This window comes from Labrus bergylta, chromosome 1, assembly GCF_963930695.1.
Source record: "Labrus bergylta chromosome 1, fLabBer1.1, whole genome shotgun sequence".
Lineage (NCBI taxonomy): Eukaryota > Metazoa > Chordata > Actinopteri > Labriformes > Labridae > Labrus > Labrus bergylta.
In genome coordinates, this window is record NC_089195.1 from 32,009,646 (window position 1) to 32,031,046 (window position 21,401).

General features: G+C 38.8%; 1 long non-coding RNA gene across 1 annotated transcript; it reads right to left on the reverse strand.

Annotated features, from left to right (window-relative positions):
* Positions 1-3,003: 3,003 nt before the first annotated feature.
* On the reverse strand, positions 3,004-5,839 carry LOC136180339 (uncharacterized). Its single transcript, XR_010667012.1, has 3 exons — positions 5,591-5,839; positions 4,918-4,965; positions 3,004-4,224 (listed from the first exon to the last, which is right to left on the reverse strand). It is a non-coding gene; the product is annotated as an uncharacterized lncRNA (long non-coding RNA).
* Between the last annotated feature and the right edge of the window lie 15,562 nt (positions 5,840-21,401).

Consider the following 21,401-nt stretch of genomic DNA (forward strand, 5'->3'; position numbering starts at 1 on the left):
GCTGTCTGCTGTGTCAACTAAGACCTAAGGGGCCAACAACAACAACCTACAAATGGACCCAATAAAGCACATAAAACACCTTAAAGTCAAAGTGATGGGATTTTTATGAGTCACAAAAAAGAATTTAAAAAAGTCAAAAAATTACTGAGGGAGGCTCCCGCAGCAGCCGCCACTCCAAAACTCTTTGGGGCGGCAGTAGCTCAGTCTGTGGAGACTTGGTTTGGGAACCTGAAGGGTCGCTGGTTCAAGTCCTGGTGAAGACCAAAATATGGAAGCTGGAGAGGTGCCAGGTCACTACCCGAGTACTGCCCGTGAGCAAGGCTCCAACAGCTCCGGCGTGCATCCTGCAGAGCAACGTGTAGGAGCGCTAAGCAACATTTAGCAAAGTTATAGTGGCAAGAAAACAGACAGAAACCTCAAAAAGGACCAGACTCATGTTGAACTCGTACACTGTAAATATGAATATACGAAGCCTGAGTGATTTTATCCATCTGTTCCTGCAGGGGGCGCTGGAATCCCACTGATGGCGGTCTCCATGCTGGAAATCACGTCTCAGCCTAACTTTCATTCAACCTAACGAGCTGAGGCGGATTTTAAGCCTCCTGACAAACCGTTGCACCGTGTCCGCTTGTCATTTAGGTCAGCTACGCTCCTTATTTTGAATAACGCTTATCCTTCATAAAATCAAAACAGCTGAGTTGTTAAAAAAAATCACCCCTCTTACAGTGTGTGCCGATCGAGACATGAGCTAACCAGACCTATTTAGTTATTTAAACCAGGTTGAAAACGTGTTTATTTATACTGTAGCGTTTTTAAAATGGGGTGTGTATGTGACTTCTGGTGCTTCTGCAGCCAGCCTCTAGTGGACACTTTTTTTTCCCACATTTTTCGACACCAGAGGTTTCTGCTTGGTTGAGGGGCCATCTGTCACAATGGTGTTGGGCTTGTAAAGTGAGATAGACAGACAGATGGAAAGAAAAAGACAGACAGAGACAAACAGAGTAGCAGCAACAACAACAGAAATGAATGAATGTTGTTTATGCTACGGGTAATACTTTGAAAACTTGTGTTGTCTGCACGGCAGTACTCTTTGTCAGAAAGTGGACTGCATTTCAACAGAGCTGATCTGGATCTGTTCTATTTATGGAAGCATTCTTCTTTCTCTGTTCACCAAAACAGGAGCTTATCTCACTTGTTCTGCAGGCTGGATTTAGATGCAGGCAGAACCAACAAACCAAATTGAAACAGTAACTGCAGGAGATATCTAGAGCAGATTTTAAACTTGGTATTCTGTTGACCCTTGTGGGAATGATTTAAGTCAACAGCAAAGTGATTTATTGTTTACATGCTCATATTGTCCTTGAAACGTGGAAACTACAGCTCAGGTTTCCATTGAAATGACTTTTGTCTGTTTAAAACAAATAGTAAATAAAAAAATGCTCTACTAAAAAACAGCATCATATAGTGAGCTCTGTTATGATCATCAACCTGTTGTGTTGCTGTTTGTCCAGTTGATGGCAGCATTCCAGTCTATAATGATTTACTGGAATTGAATCTTGACTTATTGAAGTTTGATCTGGAGGAAAGTGATACTGATATGATATGATGAGGAAGGTATTTAATGCTGATATGAAAAACAAACAAATTCAGCCATATCCTGATTTTTTGGAATTTTTAGTTAAAAAGATCCCAGCTCATCTTAGCTCACATTTATTCATATTACCCGGCCAGTGACAACCGAGGATCCATGTGCACATCATGAAGCTGCTTTATTCGTGGCAGTGTGTTCTTGTCTACTCGTTTATTGATACTTTGAATACGTCCAATTAACCACAGCATTAATATAAAGGCAGAATCTGTCATTATATGCCATGGTTCCCAACCTTTAATGGATTGTGAGCTCAGTTTGACTTCACAAAGCTCTGGGGACCACAGACATCCAAAACACATAGAGCTTTTTGCTTGAGACCGGGGCAGACAGGCCGGGGTGAGATTGGTGCACAAAGGGGGATTTTATGTTTCTCAGTGTCTGATGTGTACATCCAGGTGAGCTTGTATTTTACAATGCTGGATCGTTTTTAGCATGTGCTACAAGGAACTGGATACCGTCTTGTAGCTTAATTAAGGCATATTATTTATATATTTTATTTTGGTCAATAATTTGAAATTTCAGGGGACCCCATTTGGACTCCATGCGGTACCCCAAGGTTGGGAAAATCCTGCATTATCGAGTCAGACTCACTGAAAATGCAACTCAGATGGATTTCAGTTGGCAGGCTGTCCTGTGTGAAAACAGCTTAAGAGACATCCATAACCAGAGAAATCAAATAGTGCTGCAATCACATGAACATTTGGTGCTTTAGTGCGCTTACGAGTCGGTTTTAAAGAAAGTGAAGAGAACGAGGAAGTGTGATGAATGCTTTGAATGGTCGTGAATAAATCAGATCTTGTGTGGCGATAAGCTGCTCTGTCATCAGATGAACATATAAGGGAAGAAGATGAAAATGGAAACGGGCCAAAACAAGACAACATGCCACCAACCGAGAGAGGAGCGGTGCGAAGTAGAATATCAGAGAGTGTGCAGATGTTTTCACACGGGGCTCCCTGACGAACATCAGGGAGTAAGAACACAAGTGAGGATCTAGAGGGGACGAAACGACGTCAGTAAGTGCAAACAAACAGCTTTAAGCACCCACCTGGGGGAGGGGTTACTGCCCTTTGTGATGTCATGAAGGGAAAATCTCCAAAACATGCACATATTTTCTGAAAAGTGGAGCAGGCAAAAGACTTAGAGGATGGACTTTTCTCATAACTGGGGGGTGGTTTGTAGACGGCCTAGAGACACATTAGTGTTTAATTGTATTTTGGATAATGTGTGACCTTTAATACATCGTCATCAACAACTACATCGACAGCTGCACCACTTTTGCCTGAATGTATTTTTTATTTTCATTAAACAAGAGCTATCCTTCAAGACACACAACATGAAACTTTATCACAGGGTTGTTTTATGTTTTTTTTATTTAGACTTTGTTTTATTACCATACAATCACAATTCACAGTTTGTACAAGGTGCTAGTGCTAAAAAACACGATAAAAAAATAATTAAGAGTATACAGTTCATTTTACAAACACATACATGTATATAAACCTAATTTTCACGACACACAGAATCTGAATGACTGACAGTAGTGTAAGGACGTTTGTCGTTGATTTCATAAACTCATCTATGTTACATTTATTGTGGCACTGCTTTTTCTCCAACCAGGTCAATGATTAACTGTGTGTTACAGAACAGTTAATCATTCACATATATGGATGTTGATTAGGAGTTTTGTTTTCCACTTTTGGCTTGTCTTCAGTACAGTAGAAAATATTTGGTCTGACAGGCTCGAGCTTGACATGCTGGCTCGATCAGAATTCAAGATTTTAAAGGCATGCGAGGCGGTTTCTCTGAGAACTCGGTTGTGAAAAAAGTTAAATAAACCAAACCTCACAAAAGGGCCTATCACAGCCTGCTCTGTTGCCTCCGACCAGTTTGATGGATGTCTGGCATTCCTGAAATGTTTGTCTTATGACTACATACTCTCACACAGTGAATGAAATTCCCAAACTTTTTTGTTCTCCTGATTGCGCCCGCGCAGACTGGCAGAGAGTGTCTGAAAGCACCATGGCAACAGCAAGCACGCCTGTTTTTATGCCTCTAACCCCTCCTAGCACAACATATATGAATAAAAGAAACGTTGGCAGGAAATAGTTGCATTTCCTTAAAATACATACACACACACACACACACACACGAATTAAAAGTATTTCATGATTCTAACCCTTCACTAAAGACATGGAATGTGAAGAGGGAGTAAGAAGGAGGCTGATAAGCTGCCAAAAGCTACAGTTATTGCGTGGGCTAAATCATCACATTATACACTTTTGTCCTCCATAAATCAACATCAGAGACTCCGTGGTGTCGGAACGGTTCCCAGTGTGGTTACTTTAGGACAACAGAGCCTGACCTGGACCCCTTTTACTCCTAGAGATTAAGTAGACAGGTAGATTAAGGGTGAACAAAGCGCTTACAGTTTCTGTTAAATCACAGTGATACAAGCTTTACCTGGTTATGTACATGGATGTTTGCATTAGGAAAAGTTAAAATGCTGATGCAGGCTCAAGCAAACAAGAAGTGTTGAGTTCAGTGGTCGTCTGTGAGAGTGGTCTTGGTTTCTCCTGCACAGAGAGATGAAGAGAAAAAGAAAGGAAGAGGGAGGGTTAGTAACAAACTTATTACCTTGTTTGGTTGTCTGAATTTGCAACAGTTTTTGATGCCACTTGTTTTAAAATAAGACAATCTGAGAATCCTTAATGATGCATTGTATCAAAAAGTATTGAAGCTTTAATAAAAACTAAAGACCTTCAGTCACAAGCTGTTTTCACATCTGCCTGAAAATCTATATGCACGGTGCAGCAGTCACAGTATATAAACGTCACTCCCCCCCTCCTATTGGCTTGAGTTGAATTCTCCTGATTATATCCTGCTGCGTTTTCACATCAGTTCGCTCTGGCAGGTGGCAAGTGTTGAAGCCCTAATATTTTGAACACAAAGCTGCAATGGCTCATTCAAATTCACACTCATGTGTCATGAAGATGTAATGATTTTTTATGTCTAACAAACAGACAGCAGAAGTGGTGACTGTCTAAATTGCACAAACACATTGCTGCCAATGTATTATGTGCAATTTCAGACAATGTGCAGGAGTTTGCCTGTACATTTTTGGCAATAAAAAATGGAAATTCAACCAAAATTGTGCACTTGGGACTAGGTATCGAAACTTTTTTTTTTTAATGTCGTCTAATTCTTACTAGAATTATATTGACGTTTAAATAGTGACAATCCAACTCAAATGTTTGAATTATATTTACCTGTAGTCAGACTTTCTTGAACATCTCCCTCCGTTTCCTGATCATCTCCTGAAAAACAGATGAAATGTTAGAGTGTGAATGAAGATTAAATCGTGACTTTAAACACAAAGACGTTCTCGAGACTCATCTTCTCATCACACCTCTGTAGAGAGAATAAAAATGGCCGACCTGTGCTAAAGTTTTGTTTTAGTCTGGGGGTGGAGTCCATGTGTGGAGATATCAGGGGAGGGTTTTATTTATATTTGACCAGAATCCCACTGTGACATCGCAAGGAGAGCACATTTGAAACAGAGCATTTCCCTCTGTGTTGTAAGACTTATGCAGACCACAAATAAAGGACTGGATGGGTTTATTTCACATTTTGTGGGTCAGTAGACACTCAGGATACCCAAATATATGTTCAAAAACACTGTAGAAGAGGATTTTTCATAACACAGTATGTCCCCTTTAAGATCTTACAACAATGCATTTGCAAAGTCCAGGATGCAGGACAGCATCCAACATCCTCCTCTGGTGCAAAATGACATAGGTTTCAATATATTAATACCATTTTGAATTTCAAGAGATTTAAAGTTAAGATGGCTAAATGTTAAATAAACAAGAATGCATTTTCAATGGTCAGTTTTTGAAAATGCCATGTTAAATATACAGATATATATTTAATGGTACTCACGCTGAGATCGTCTTTTTTAAAGTAGCAACCCCACGATCAGAGACCCGACGACCAACACAGAAGCCACTATCTTGGTGTCCAAAATCATGTTTGAGTCCTTGGCGCCTTGTCCCAGCCCTGAATAAATCAAATAGAAGAAAATAAAAAGTTACAGATGTAATACTTCACATGGATATAAAGATAGAACATAGAAGAAGATATTTGGAACCAGGTTGGCGTGTCATGCAGTGGTGGGAAATTCCCCCTGTGATACTTTTAGCTGCAAACATTCACTTTCTCTGTCTCTCTAGGGGGGGGGAGGGGGGGGGGGTCTGAGTTGATGATCTGCCCTCCCAGACAAAGTAGAAAGTAAAGACAACGCCTGGAGGGGATTTTGGTGTTGCAAACGCGCGACTGTCGACTGCAAAACAGATATTAATCAGCTGATGATAAGTGACCGTTTACTGCATTCAGCAGATGTGGGGACTTGTAACAGCTCGGCTAAGGTCACTGCACAGATATCAACGAACCAGTTCATGAGTTTTCCCATCAAAGAGTATGAACAATGGATCAAAACTTTCATGAAATCAAGAAGCTTGACCCCCCCATGGTTTAGAGAAAGTACTGGGTCACACTTGGAGACTTATTGATGTCTTACAAGATGGAAGGAAACAAAACTGAAGCAACGTGGGATGGAAAGTTGCTCCGACTTGTCTGAAATGTTTTTTTAAGGAAGCTTCAGCCTCTTTGTGGTTTAATGTTTACAAGTTCAGTCTGAGCTGCCAAGATTTTCTTTTCCCTGCATAATCAAAACACTCCTGGGGATATTTTGCTCTTTGGACTCAGCTCTCATGGTTAAAATAACAGTTAGTGTTCAAATCAAGGGTGCTGCCAAATAAGCCCTAAGGTTCACCCAGGTTCTTCATATTCTAGAAACAAACAAACACCTGCAAATCCGATTTGATAACGCTGAATATTCACCCTTCTTTAACATCTTGATTTATAGAAATATGTCGTATTTCAGGAACGTCTTTATTCAGCTTCTGGCAGCCTGATTCTGTGTTTTGAGTTTGTGTCGGACTCACACAGTTTTCCATCTTATACATCTATAGCCGCCTACAAACAGGGGCGTGTCTAAAAAGGGTTGGCGTGGGCCCCCCCTTGAAATCTGATTGGCCACCCCGTGGTGCCTGGTGAACGGCTAGGTCGGGAGAATCTCCGGAGCGGTCCTCCTGCAATTATCTAGATATCATCTGGAGTGCATATGTGAAAACAGCTTTAGTGAGTACAGCAAAGTCTGGACTGTTCAGTGTTTGTGCTGACGGGTGAGATAAGGCCGGGCCGGCTACCTGAATGAATAAATTTAAAAAAAAGGGAACCTACAAGTCACCATCATTCATGTCTTCAGTTACAAGATTTTGATTGCTAGGCCTCAATCATTTCCTCAGATCAAATCTATGTCCATATCGTACCCTGTTCCATTATTCACCATGTACCTTAATAACTTATCATTTAGTATTTGCCTACTTGCACATAGTTCTGTATATATATATATTTATTTCTCGTTTACTGCATATATTTCTTTTTACATCTGTTAGTCCGATCACTGTCCACTTATATCTACTTTTTTATATTTTGTGTTTTTAAGTTAAGTTTAAGCTTTAAGTTTTATTTAAATTGACACTTTCTATTTAGGTTCAAATGTTTCGTTTACTTGCACTGTTGTTAATTTATTGCTCTATGTGCCTTTGAATTGCCCCCCGGGGACAAATAAAGTTTTTTGAATTGAATTGAATTGTACTTCTGATAAATCCTCCTGGCGTTCCTCCCTCTATGACGGCCCCCTGGGTTCAAGTTCCTCTTAGTTGAGCGATCCTAAAAGAAGACCTGATTGCGTAACTGCATTGACGTCGGTGTTGCTTCAAAAAAATGTTTTGCATGACATAACATGTGACTGTAGCTAAAAGAAATCTGACAAAAAGTACCGGTTGCTGTGTGAAGAAGGAAACGAGTATCATGTGTGGTGCTCGACAACAGATACCTCCAGGTGATGGTTTGTTCTGCACTTTGAAGGATTCCTCCGCCTCTTCGTCTCCTCTGGCGTTGAACACTTTGCAGGTGTACTGGGAGAAGGAGGATCCTCGCTGTATTTTCAGCGTGCTTGAGAGGATAAACAGACCATTCTCTGTCTTCAGCACCTCCACCTCGGGTTGGTCTAACCAAGGCTTGTTGTCTTTATCAAACCAGCTGAGTCGGCCTTTTGGGTAGCCGGTGGACTTGCATGTCAGGGAACCGTCGGTGTTGAGACCAATGTCCTGAGGTTGAGGCTGAATAGTTGGCACTCCGTATTTGGCTTGAAGGAGAAGATGGAGATGAAACATGATTATTAATCTGAACTTCAACCCTCGACATCAATCATCACACTATTATTTTACCACTGATATTTGATGTGTGATAAGCAAATGTACTTAATGACAGCAGACATCTTATATGTCATAAAGAAACAGAAAGTAGCAAAGACACCGAGCAAACATTGAACAGTCTCTGTTGAAGGTAAATACCAGCCTGATGGGGAAGGAAAGTCTCCCGTTCTCCACACAATCTACATTCCATCTAGCTCACTTTTACATCTTTCCTGCAGTCCATCTTCTGTCTTTAATCTTATAAATGTTTACACAAACAGACACAAAAATGAGCTCTCAGGGGCTGCTTCAGAGATAAATCATTCCCTCAAAATGATGTGTGTGTGTGTGTGTGTGTGTGTGTGTGTGTGTGTGTGTGTGTGTGTGTGTGTGTGTGTGTGTGTGTGTGCCAAAAAGCTGAGACAAAGTTTTATCTTAGAGCTCACCTGTGACGCTCAGTCTGGTTTGGTTCTTGTTAAAACCACTGTCTGTGGTCACAAAACATATATAAACTCCCTCGTCCTTAACAGCAGTTTTGTGAATGAGCAGGGATACGTTCACGTTCTTGTTGTTCCAGGACGGTTCAGCAAATGAATATCCAGGCAACGATGTAAGTTTTCCTTGGTCGTATTTAAGTATGGGTTCTTCAACCCCCTCTCTACTCCAAGTTACCAACATGATTTCAGGATCTTCTACTTCTCCTTCAGAGTAGTGGATTACACAGTCAAGTCGTGACTCCTGCTCATACTGTCCGATGTTTTGAGTCTTGCAGTGAATTTTCACAAAGGCTGTGAAGAAAGAATCACATGAATACCAAGAAGAATCAAATATTTCAAACTCCATATGACGGAGGATCCTAAACTTACTCTGTGAACTCCATGCGCTGTTGAGGACAGCGAGCGTTAAGAGCAGAAAACCAGCGGAGGCCATGTTCCTTTACCTGAAATGAAAGTAAAATAATTGAATGCTTTATGCTGCATTCATGTGGTGTCGGCAGGGTTGGGAAGTAACGGATTACATGTAACGGCGTTACGTATTTAAAATACAAAATAAGAGTAATTGTATTCCGTTTTAGTTCCAGTTTAAATTGGTGTATTCTGAATACAGTTACTTTCTCAAACAAAGGATTGCCGGTAGGGATTACTTTACGGCACTACACGCAGGTTGCACTGTGCGGATGCAGAAGCAGGTGGCATTATGTGCGCAGGTGCGCTGCAAGTCAGTGCGCGAGAGCATTTTCCACACAACCGAACGACAATGGCAGAGGATGAGAAAAACGACCAGGAGGAGGACAAAAATGCATTTTTGGCATGGAAATTCAGAGGTCAAGAAGGCCGCAACATCACAGTGTTTACATCTTTCAAATGACAGAAAAATAAATGGCATGCATTCATTTTTTAATTTGATTCAATATTCTAATCGTTAAGGAAGAGGAACACCTTGATTAAACTACAGGCTATTGTTGCCATATAGCCAAACAAAACTGAACATTCACAGCCTCTGCATTGTATAGAATTTCAACATTGACATTTATGTCTTCCTATTTCCCTCTTTTCGCCAACATTATATATTTTTTATATTTCCTTTTTCTCGGGTCGCGCGTCTCTCCCCCAGCTCGCCCCCTCCGGTGCGCTCCTCTCCATAATGCGCTCGTCTCCTTCCTCTAAAGCCCGCTGCTGAGCACTCTGTAGGACGCTTGGATTGGGGGACCTCACCACTGTTTGTACCCCCGTCTTCGATACCTCTTTCCAGGGCATTTATATCCGATCAGACACAGCGCTGGCCAGCTGTCCGGTGCGCAACAACGGCGAGTGTAGAGCGTCCGTGCCACAGAGGACACAGCTCACACCTCCTGCGCAATGTATGACACTTCATTCTTAAGATGAAGGGAAGAAAAGAGAGGCCCTGTTTAATGCCGAGGTTTTCTTATAACCAAAATATTCTTTGTAATATTGAGATTTATCTGCTATAACTCGAAAGTATTGTGCGTTTATTTGCCTCTCCCACTAATACCTATTTTGCGCTTGCAGTCATCCTGCTTTCTGTCCAAACGCTCCGTGATGTAAACCAGTAGAACACGCAAAAAAACTAACTTAAATATTACCGCCTCCACAAGGTTTGCACCTGATGTCATTCGCGCAAATCTTAGTAGATCACCCGCAAAACGCCCACCAACCAAACGTGCAAACTTTTGGAGTGAACACGCAATTTAGTACTCTTTACTTGGGAGCTTAGTTAAATCAGGCCCTTATAGTAGAGGAACTTGGGCCCCTAAAAGTTGAGAGACCCCTACCCGAGGTAGAACAAAGCACGACCATATTTTTTCATAACTTGAACATGTCTAGTTTATGAAACGGATTGTTGTATAAAAATATTTTACTGCAAAATAACTTTTTTTGGATGTTTTATGCATCTTACCAAAAAACGAAAACAGGTCAAATTAGGGCTTCTCCAAAAGGGACAGCTCTAGCCTTATCACATGTATCTCTGGGAATCAGAATCAGAATTTCACAAAATATGGACAGGATGTTCACAGATAGTTATTAGTTACAATTATGCAAAGTTTTTATCAATACTATTTTCATTTTTTGAAATTTTCACACTTAAACACACATGTAGTTTAGGCGGAAATTGAAAATTGAAACAAATATTCAAAAGGTATGTATATCAAAGTCTGTCATTTTTTAAGTAAGGACACCAAACATTAAAATATGTCATTTTTATCTTCTTTAGACTGTTATCTCAACATAAAAGCAAGTTATGTGACTTCTCACTTGATCCTATGCTGTCACCAGCCCCTAACAGGAAACTAGTGCAGCCAGGATTTCAGGGCGACCTGGTACAATGGGGCCCTATGGATGTGTATGTGGGAGGAGGTGGCCACAAACAATAGATTAAGACTCAACAACAAGACACAATATAATTGTATTCTGTAATATATATATAATTAAACATTTTATAGTTATTTCTAATACATTTTGTCTCATATTTTCTATCTTGTATATGATTTATATGATGACACTCAGAGTCAACCCGCTGCTTTCAACAATATTATCACCTATGACATTGTTTCTATTTCATTCTAAAAAATTAAAGCATTGTCTTGACATCAGTTGTGAAATATTAATGATCTAAAAAACAGTATTGATATATATAACCTTGAGTTCTTAGAAATTAAACATACTTCATATAGTCGATTTGTATATCGGCCATACAGCCTGTTGTAGTTTTTTAATGTATTTCACTCATATAAAGATGGTGTGTCGTCACCATATCTCCTTCTTTTAAGAAGAACCCTAGTTACTCCAGAGGATACACTGGATGAAGGGATAGTTTTTATAATACCCTAAGTATGATAAAGTGTTAAAAAAAAAAGCTACAATAGTTATTTTTGTTGAATGATTTATCAGGCAACCAATGGAGCTGGGATACAAAACAATTCTTATGATGGCGTAAATGTGTGTAAGGTAAATTAGGATAACAATCATGCAGACATGTTTATAAAAAACGTCTTTATACACTTATTTTACCTCATTATATATAATGACATTTGAGTTTTAAATGCTAATTACAAAGGACGATTTCCATGTTTAGACAAACTGACTGCGAACCTGAGAGCTTAACATCTTGCAACTAAAAACCTTTGCCTCACACTTAAGCATCCCCTGGGGACAAAGTTTGACCTCTTACCTCACAGGAGCTTTAAGAAAACAATTGCTGCAGAAAATAACCATCAACAAAGTCAACCAACCAAACATCACAACCAAATCAAGACACCATAACTAAATCAAGACAACACAACCAAATCAAGACACCATAACTAAATCAAGACACCATAACCAAATCAAGACACCACAACCAAATCAAGACAACACAACCAAATCAAGACACCATAACCAAATCAAGACACCACAACTAGATCATCAATAGAAAAGATTGCAGATGGTTAAACCTTTCGCAGGCATCAAAATCACTTGTACACCCACTGGCTTTAGTCTGATGAGCATTTAGCGTCTGATCAACATTGCCCTGCCTCCAAAGATAATAGTCCCCTTCGGATTCTCCATTCATATAATCTATTCTAAGAAAAATGACAACATATAACCAAACTCACAACTTTTTTGTTTGAAAATACATTTAGCTATGTTCTATTGTCTGTGGCTGGATTGCCTGTAGATGGTAATGACTTTTCCTTGCATTTTGATGTATTGGCTGCATGTGGTTATTGTGTCAGTATTGTCTACTTTTTGTTGATTGCCTTTATTTTGCTGTATTTGATTGTGTTGAATGCATTTCTACAGTTCTACAATTTATATAGCAGACACTTTTATCCAAAGCAACATACATCAGAGAGTAAGTAAAACAAAAGCGAGGATCTAGAGAGCAGGAAAACGATGTCAGTATGTGCAAATTAACAGCTTTAAGTCAGATCGGACACTAATGCTGACAGGCAGTGCACAGAGGCAAAGCACAACATTGACAGCAGTTCTTGGAAGCACAATCAGTATAGAAACCATCTTAAAAGTCGTCGTTATCAAACAAAAACTATCATCATCAATAATAATTAGGTTACGTTGTCTTGATTTGGTTGTGTTGTCTTTGGTTGTGGTGCCTTGATTTGGTTGTGTTGTCTTGATTTGGTTGTGTTGTCTTTGGTTGTGTTGTCTTGATTTGGTTGTGTTGTCTTTGGTTGTGGTGTCTTGATTTGGTTATGTTGTCTTGATTTGTTTGTGTTGTCTTTGGTTGTGTTGTCTTGATTTGGTTGTGTTGTATTTGGTTGTGTTGGATTTGGTTGTGTTGTCTTGATTTGGTTGTGTTGTATTTGGTTGTGTTGTATTTTGTTGTGTTGTCTTGATTTGGTTATGTTGTCTTTGGTTGTGTTGTCTTGATTTGGTTATGTTGTCTTGATTTGGTTGTGTTGTCTTTGGTTGTGTTAGATTTTGTTGTGTTGTCTTGATTTGGTTGTGTTCTCTTTGGTTGTGTTGTCTTGATTTGGTTATGTTGTCTTGATTTGGTTGTGTTGTCTTTGGTTGTGTTGTCTTGATTTGGTTATGTTGTCTTTGGTTGTGTTGTCTTCATTTGGTTATGTTGTCTTGATTTGGTTGTGTTGTCTTTGGTTGTGTTGTCTTGATTTGGTTATGTTCTCTTGATTTGGTTGTGTTGTCTTTGGTTGTGGTGCCTTGATTTGGTTGTGTTGTATTTGATTTAGTTATGTTGTCTTTGGTTGTGTTGTCTTGATTTGGTTGTGGTGTCTTGATTTGGTTGTGTTGTCTTGATTTGGTTGTGTTGTCTTTGGTTGTGTTGTCTTGATTTGGTTGTGTTGTCTTGATTTGGTTGTGTTGTCTTTGGTTGTGTTGTCTTGATTTGGTTATGTTGTCTTGATTTGGTTGTGTTGTCTTGATTTGGTTGTGTTGTCTTTGGTTGTGGTGCCTTGATTTGGTTGTGTTGTCTTGATTTGGTTATGTTGTCTTGATTTGGTTGTGTTGTCTTGATTTGGTTATGTTGTCTTGATTTGGTTATGTTGTCTTGATTTGGTTGTGTTGTCTTTGGTTGTGGTGTCTTGATTTGGTTGTGTTGTCTTGATTTGGTTGTGTTGTCTTTGGTTGTGTTGGATTTTGTTGTGTTGTCTTGATTTGGTTGTGTTGTCTTTGGTTGTGTTGTCTTGATTTGGTTATGTTGTCTTGATTTGGTTGTGTTGTCTTTGGTTGTGTTGTCTTGATTTGGTTGTGTTGTCTTTGGTTGTGTTGTCTTGATTTGGTTATGTTGTCTTGATTTGGTTGTGTTGTCTTTGGTTGTGTTCTCTTGATTTGGTTATGTTGTCTTGATTTGGTTGTGTTGTCTTTGGTTGTGGTGCCTTGATTTGGTTGTGTTGTCTTGATTTAGTTATGATGTCTTGATTTGGTTGTGTTGTCTTTGGTTATGTTGTCTTGATTTGGTTATGTTGTCTTAATTTGGTTGTGTTGTCTTTGGTTGTGTTGTCTTGATTTGGTTATGTTGTCTTGATTTGGTTGTGTTGTCTTTGGTTGTGTTGTCTTGATTTGGTTGTGTTGTCTTTGGTTGTGGTGCCTTGATTTGGTTGTGTTGTCTTGATTTGGTTATGTTGTCTTGATTTGGTTGTGTTGTCTTGATTTGGTTGTGTTGTCTTTGGTTGTGTTGTCTTTGGTTGTGGTGTCTTGATTTGGTTGTGTTGTCTTTGGTTGTGTTGTCTTGATTTGGTTGTGTTATCTTTGGTTGTGTTGTCTTGATTTAGTTATGATGTCTTGATTTGGTTATGTTGTCTTGATTTGGTTGTGTTGTCTTTGGTTGTGTTGTCTTCATTTGGTTATGTTGTCTTGATTTGGTTGTGTTGTCTGTGGTTGTGTTGTCTTTGGTTGTGGTGTCTTGATTTGGTTGTGTTGTCTTTGGTTGTGTTGTCTTGATTTGGTTATGATGTCTTGATTTGGTTGTGTTGTCTTGATTTGGTTGTGTTGTCTCTATTTGGTTGTGGTGTCTTGATTTGGTTGTGTTGTCTTGATTTAGTTATGATGTCTTGATTTGGTTGTGTTGTCTTGATTTGGTTGTGGTGTCTTGATTTGGTTGTGTTGTCTTGATTTGGTTGTGTTGTCTTGATTTGGTTGTGTTGTCTTGATTTGGTTGTGTTCTCTTGATTTGGTTGTGGTGTCTTGATTTGGTTGTGTTGTCTTTGGTTGTGTTGTCTTGATTTGGTTGTGTTGTCTTGATTTGGTTGTGTTGTCTTGATTTAGTTATGATGTCTTGATTTGGTTGTGGTGTCTTGATTTTGTTGTGTTGTCTTGATTTGGTTGTGTTGTCTTGATTTAGTTATGATGTCTTGATTTGGTTGTGGTGTCTTGATTTGGTTGTGTTGTCTTGATTTGGTTATTATGTCTTGATTTGGTTGTGTTGTCTTGATTTGGTTGTGTTGTCTTGATTTGGTTATTATGTCTTGATTTGGTTGTGTTGTCTTGATTTGGTTGTGTTGTCTTGATTTGGTTATGATGTTTTGATTTGGTTATGTTATCTTTGTTTGGTTGGTTGACTTTGTTGATGGTTATTTTCTGCAGCAGCTGTTTTTTTTTTAAAGCTCCTGGGAGGATTGTTTTTGTTGGTTATGGAGCTCACTTAAACTTATACTGATATCGTGAAATGGTTTACAAAAACAAACAAGACCTTAAGATAGAATATATTTTCTTCTGTGAAGTTATTCTTATTCGTTACTGCTTTCAGCGGGTTGCTGTCATTTTCTACAGCCAAGATTCAGAGTTAGGGATATATTTGACGGTTCAAACTTGGCAGAAGGAGATTTTTCATCAGTAAACACAACTTACACAAGCACAGGACAAGATCAGCGAAGAGATAAGAGGTCAAACTTTGTCTCCAGGGGATGCTTAGTGTGACACAAAGGTTTTTAGTTGTACGGTGTTAAGCTCTCAGGTTCACAGCCATATTGTCTTAAGTGGAAATCATCCTTTGTAATTAGCATTTAAAACTCAAATGTCATTATATATAATGAGGTAAAATAAGTGTATAAAGACGTTTTTTATAAACATGTCTGCATGATTGTTATCCTAATTTACCTTACACACATTTACGCCATCATAAGAATTGTTTTGTATCCCAGCTCCATTGGTTGCCTGATAAATCATTCAACAAAAATAGCTATTGTAGCTTTTTTTTTTTAACACTTTATCATACTTAGGGTATTATAAAAACAATCCCTTCATCCAGTGTATCCTCTGGAGTAACTAGGGTTCTTCTTAAAAGCAGGAGATATGGTGACTACACACCATCTTTATACGACTGAAATACATTAAAAAACTACAACAGGCTGTATGGCCGATATACAAATAGACTATATGAAGTATGTTTAATTTCTAAGAACTCAGGGTTATATATATCAATACTGTTTTTTAGATCATTAATATTTCACAACTGATGTCAAGACAATGCTTTAATTTTTTAGAATGAAATAGAAACAATGTCATAGGTGATAATATTGTTGAAAGCAGAGGGTTGAGTGTCATCATATAAATCATCAAGATAGAAAATATGAGACAAAATGTATTAGAAATAACTATAAAATGTTTAATTATATATATATTACAGAATACAATTATATTGTGTCTTGTTGTTGAGTCTTAATCTATTGTTTGTGGCCACCTCCTCCCACATACACATCCATAGGGCCCCATTGTACCAGGTCGCCCTGAAATCCTGGCTGCACTAGTTTCCTGTTTGGGGCTGGTGACAGCATAGGGTCAAGTGAGAAGTCACATAACTTGCTTTTATGTTGAGATAACAGTCTAAAGAAGATACAAATGACATATTTTAATGTTTGGTGTCCTTACTTAAAAAATGACAGACTTTGATATACATACCTTTTGAATTTTTGTTTCAATTTTCAATTTCCGCCTAAACTACATGTGTGTTTAAGTGTGAAAAATTCAAAAAATGAAAATAGTATTGATAAAAACTTTGCATAATTGTAACTAATAACTATCTGTGAACATCCTGTCCATATTTGGTGAAATTCTGATTCTGATTCCCAGAGATACATGTGATAAGGCTAGAGCTGTCCCTTTTGGAGAAGCCCTAATTTGACCTATTTTCGTTTTTTGGTAAGATGCATAAAACATCCAAAAAAAGTTATTTTGCAGTAAAATATTTTTATACAACAATCCGTTTCATAAACTAGACATGTTCAAGTTATGAAAAAATATGGTCGTGCTTTGTTCTACCTCAGGTAAGGGTATCTCGAAAACTAAAGCCTTTTTGGGGGGTTTGTTCCTCTACTATTAGAGTTTAACAAGTGGCAAAATGAATGCTGAATGATGAAGGAAAGCACATTTGGCAGAATTAAAAACAATCCACTAGTGGTGGAACATGCCAGCAGCCTACCATTTAGTCCATAAATGTATTGGCACCACTAGGGTTGCAGGACAAAATTTACCACATTGGTGTTTTGTGTACTTGCATAAGAAGGCAGTAATTAGATCGTTCTCTAAAAACTGCCAAATGCTTTATTGACTGCGGTCAAGTCAGCCGCTCCTCGAGTTTACATGGTGAAGTGAGCCTCCAGTCCGGAGCATTTACCATAAAGATCAGAATACGTGGGCACTTCATATTTAGGGGCGGCTCACTTCACCATGTAAACTCGAGGAGCGGCTGGTTTGACCGCAGTCAATAAAGCATTTGGCAGTTTTTTCGAGCTCTGCGGGAGAAAGTCCACTTCTAGAGGAGCAGGGAGGAAAGGCGACAGCAGCTTAGTGTAATCTGAAAAGGAGAAGATGTGCTGTTTCATCATATAGGGTGAAGTCAGGTAAAATTGGCCAGATAAGGTTGGAGCATCATAGACCTTCGACAATGTACAACCAATCACAATAAATGATCTTGCACTCATGCTACTTGTTGGAGCCAAATGAGGTGTTTGTTTTGTGTGATGCTATTTTCCTTGTGCTTGTGTGTGTTGGCCCTCTACTGGGCACTATGTGTAGCCTGGGCGGATGCTGTGGTTAAGGCAAGGCTCCAGGTGAGGTGGGACAGGTGATTGAATGGAGGCAAACAGTTTTTTTTTACCGTGTCAGCCTGTCGGAGTTAAACGCATCCAACGCGGATTTGTTTGTTTTATTTATAAACAGTGGTTCGTCTTATTTTCCTTTATTTGATAAGAAGTGTTTAAAAAGAAATGGATTGAAATATCCAAATCAAATCATCAATGGACTGTGTTCATTTCTTCGAGCTAAGCACGCGTCAGAAAGCTTCCACATTCATCCCTCAAGTGACTTTTCTAAACAATATTGGGTTTGTTAAAATTGGTCACTGCACTACATTATTTTTTTACATTATTGTATTTTTTTTACATTATTGTATTTTTTTTACATTATTGTATTTTTTTATTTAAATGATGTAAATATGTTTGATCTGTTTTTAACTTCTGTTTTTATTTTTTATAAGTATATTCCTGTCCCTTGTTTTCTGGAGCTGCTGTAATGCACAAATTTCCCCCACGGGGGATCAATAAAGTTTATCTTTATTTTTATCTTTATCTTTATCTTTATCTTTATCTTCCAAGAATAAGGTAAATACACAATAACTAATTACAGGGAAAGACTATTGTCTTCTCATTATTTAAAAAAAAAATAGTAAGGCTTTGTAGATCACAATCAAAAGTCTAGCAAAAGAAACCCTTTATTAAAAGGGAATCAAATACTTAGATTTCTTCATTCTACTTTTTTTTTAAATTTGTTTTCTCAGAATCAAGCCTGTTAACAAGTAATGTGGTTCATTTTTTTGTAAATTCTGTATTAAGCTCAGGTTATTGAATGGTGAAACAACAGTCCGCTTGTTTGCAAAAATTATGCATAGGTTTATTTTCATAGTTGACAAAAAATGTGGAAAATAGTAAAAGCAGTCGAAAAAAAAAGAAAAAACATACATTGTACGGAACATTTTCTATTTTAGGAATATTTGTCAGCCCTTGCTAACATGAAAAAAAAATATATATATGACAATCTGAATGAGGCCTTGGGCCAAAATCTGTTCTGATTCTTTTCTAAGTGTTAAAACTAATAACTAATGTACAAGAGAAATAGTTCAGAGGGACACCTGTAGTAAACCTGCATCTATGTTTGGAATAATCTGTACGCTGGCATTGACTGGAAAAACACTTTGTTATTACCAAGGAAATATTTTGTGTCAATTAAGGGTCCAGAAGTGTCTTTGAAGATTCTGCACAAGTGCTATCCATCCATCTGCACTTCCTGCAAGAGAGTGTATGCTGTCCTCCAATGCTGCCCTCTTCTGGTAATCGTCTGAACTGAAGCTCTGAGGCTTCCATTGTAAAGGAGGAAAATAAAGGATATAGAATTACAGCGTTGCTGTGATTTTAAGCATATTCTTCAGAGCTCCTAGCACCTTTCTGAAAACAGACTGCTCCCTTCTCCTAGGCCCCTAATTAATCTCCTCCTCCTCCTCCCCATAACCTGCCATGCCCGAGCTGTCCACCAGGTGTCCTCAAATACTTTCAACAGACTCTAGCCCTCACCTGCTCTCACTCCTCTCCTGTTGATTCCAGCTTTGTGCCTCATGAGGACACATAAATATCATCTATGTATTTTATAAATATTTGTATTAGTGTGAATGCTCGTGCATTGCACACTTCATGTTTTACAAAAAAACACTTCATGAAAACATGCACATGCTTTACAGGTTTTCTTTGAAACAATTATGACAACATATCAAGCAGTAACCTAACAAGCTAACAGTGAAGCTAACAGGAAGTGCAAAACAACTGCACTTCTTCAAGTGGCCACATGGGGCACAAAACAGCAACAAAACAAAAGAAGAGCTTTGGTCTTCAAAGCTTTCTTTATTCATGACAAGAAGGATGCATTGTGGTTAAACTCAAAATCGAAGCTACCAGTTATACATGATCTGGGGCGTAGTCGCTTTGATTGAAGATGAAGGCTGCTGGCTGTCTGCTGTGTCAACTAAGACCTAAGGGGCCAACAACAACAACCTACAAATGGACCCAATAAAGCACATAAAACACCTTAAAGTCAAAGTGATGGGATTTTTATGAGTCACAAAAAAGAATTTAAAAAAGTCAAAAAATTACTGAGGGAGGCTCCCGCAGCAGCCGCCACTCCAAAACTCTTTGGGGCGGCAGTAGCTCAGTCTGTGGAGACTTGGTTTGGGAACCTGAAGGGTCGCTGGTTCAAGTCCTGGTGAAGACCAAAATATGGAAGCTGGAGAGGTGCCAGGTCACTACCCGAGTACTGCCCGTGAGCAAGGCTCCAACAGCTCCGGCGTGCATCCTGCAAAGCAACGTGTAGGAGCGCTAAGCAACATTTAACAAATTTATAGTGGCAAGAAAACAGACAGAAACCTCGAAAAGGACCAGACTCATGTTGAACTCGTACACTGTAAATATGAATATATGAAGCCTGAGTGATTTTACCCATCTGTTCCTGCAGGGGGCGCTGGAATCCCACTGATGGCGGTCTCCATGCTGGAAATCACGTCTCAGCCTAACTTTCATTCAACCTAACGAGCTGAGGCGGATTTTAAGCCTCCTGACAAACTGTTACACCGTGTCCGCTTGTCATTTAGCTCAGCTACGCTCCTTATTTTGAATAACGCTCATCCTTCATAAAATCAAAACAGCTGAGTTGTTAAAAAAATCACCCATCTTACAGTGTGTGCCGATCGAGACATGAGCTAACCAGACCTATTTAGTTATTTAAACCAGGTTGAGAACATGTTTATTTATACTGTAGCGTTTTTAAAATGGGGTGTGTATGTGACTTCTGGTGCTTCTGCAGCCAGCCTCTAGTGGACACTTTTTTTTCCCACATTTTTCGACACCAGAGGTTTCTGCTTGGTTGAGGGGCCATCTGTCACAATGGTGTTGGGCTTGTAAAGTGAGATAGACAGACAGATGTAAAGAAAAAGACAGACAGAGACAAACAGAGTAGCAGCAACAACAACAGAAATGAATGAATGTTGTTTATGCTACGGGTAATACTTTGAAAACTTGTGTTGTCTGCACGGCAGTACTCTTTGTCAGAAAGTGGACTTTATTTCAACAGAGCTGATCTGGATCTGTTCTATTTATGGAAGCATTCTTCTTTCTCTGTTCACCAAAACAGGAGCTTATCTCACTTGTTCTGCAGGCTGGATTTAGATGCAGGCAGAACCAACAAACCAAACTGAAACAGTAACTGCAGGAGATATCTAAAGCAGATTTTAAACTTGGTATTCTGTTGACCATTGTGGGAATGATTTAAGTCAACAGCAAAGTGATTTATTTGGATTATGGCAAACTGGAAAAGGAACCTTATTGTTTACATGCTCATATTGTCCTTGAAACGTGGAAACTACAGCTCAGGTTTCCATTGAAATGACTTTTGTCTGTTTAAAACAAATGGTAAATAAAAAAATGCTCTACTAAAAAACAGCATCATATAGTGAGCTCTGTTATGATCATCAACCTGTTGTGTTGCTGTTTGTCCAGTTGATGGCAGCATTCCAGTCTATAATGATTTACAGGAATTGAATCTTGACTTATTGAAGTTTGATCTGGAGGAAAGTGATACTGATATGATATGATGAGGAAGGTATTTAATGCTGATATGAAAAACAAACAAATTCAGCCATATCATGATTTTTTGGAATTTTTAGTTAAAAAGATCCCAGCTCATCTTAGCTCACATTTATTCATATTACCCGGCCAGTGACAACCAAGGATCCATGTGCACATCATGAAGCTGCTTTATTTGTGGCAGTGTGTTCTTGTCTACTCGTTTATTGATACTTTGAATACGTCCAATTAACCCCATTTGGACTCCATGTGGTACCCCAAGATTGGGAAATCCTGCATTATCGAGTCGGACTCACTGAAAATGCACCTCAGATGGATTTCAGTTGGCAGG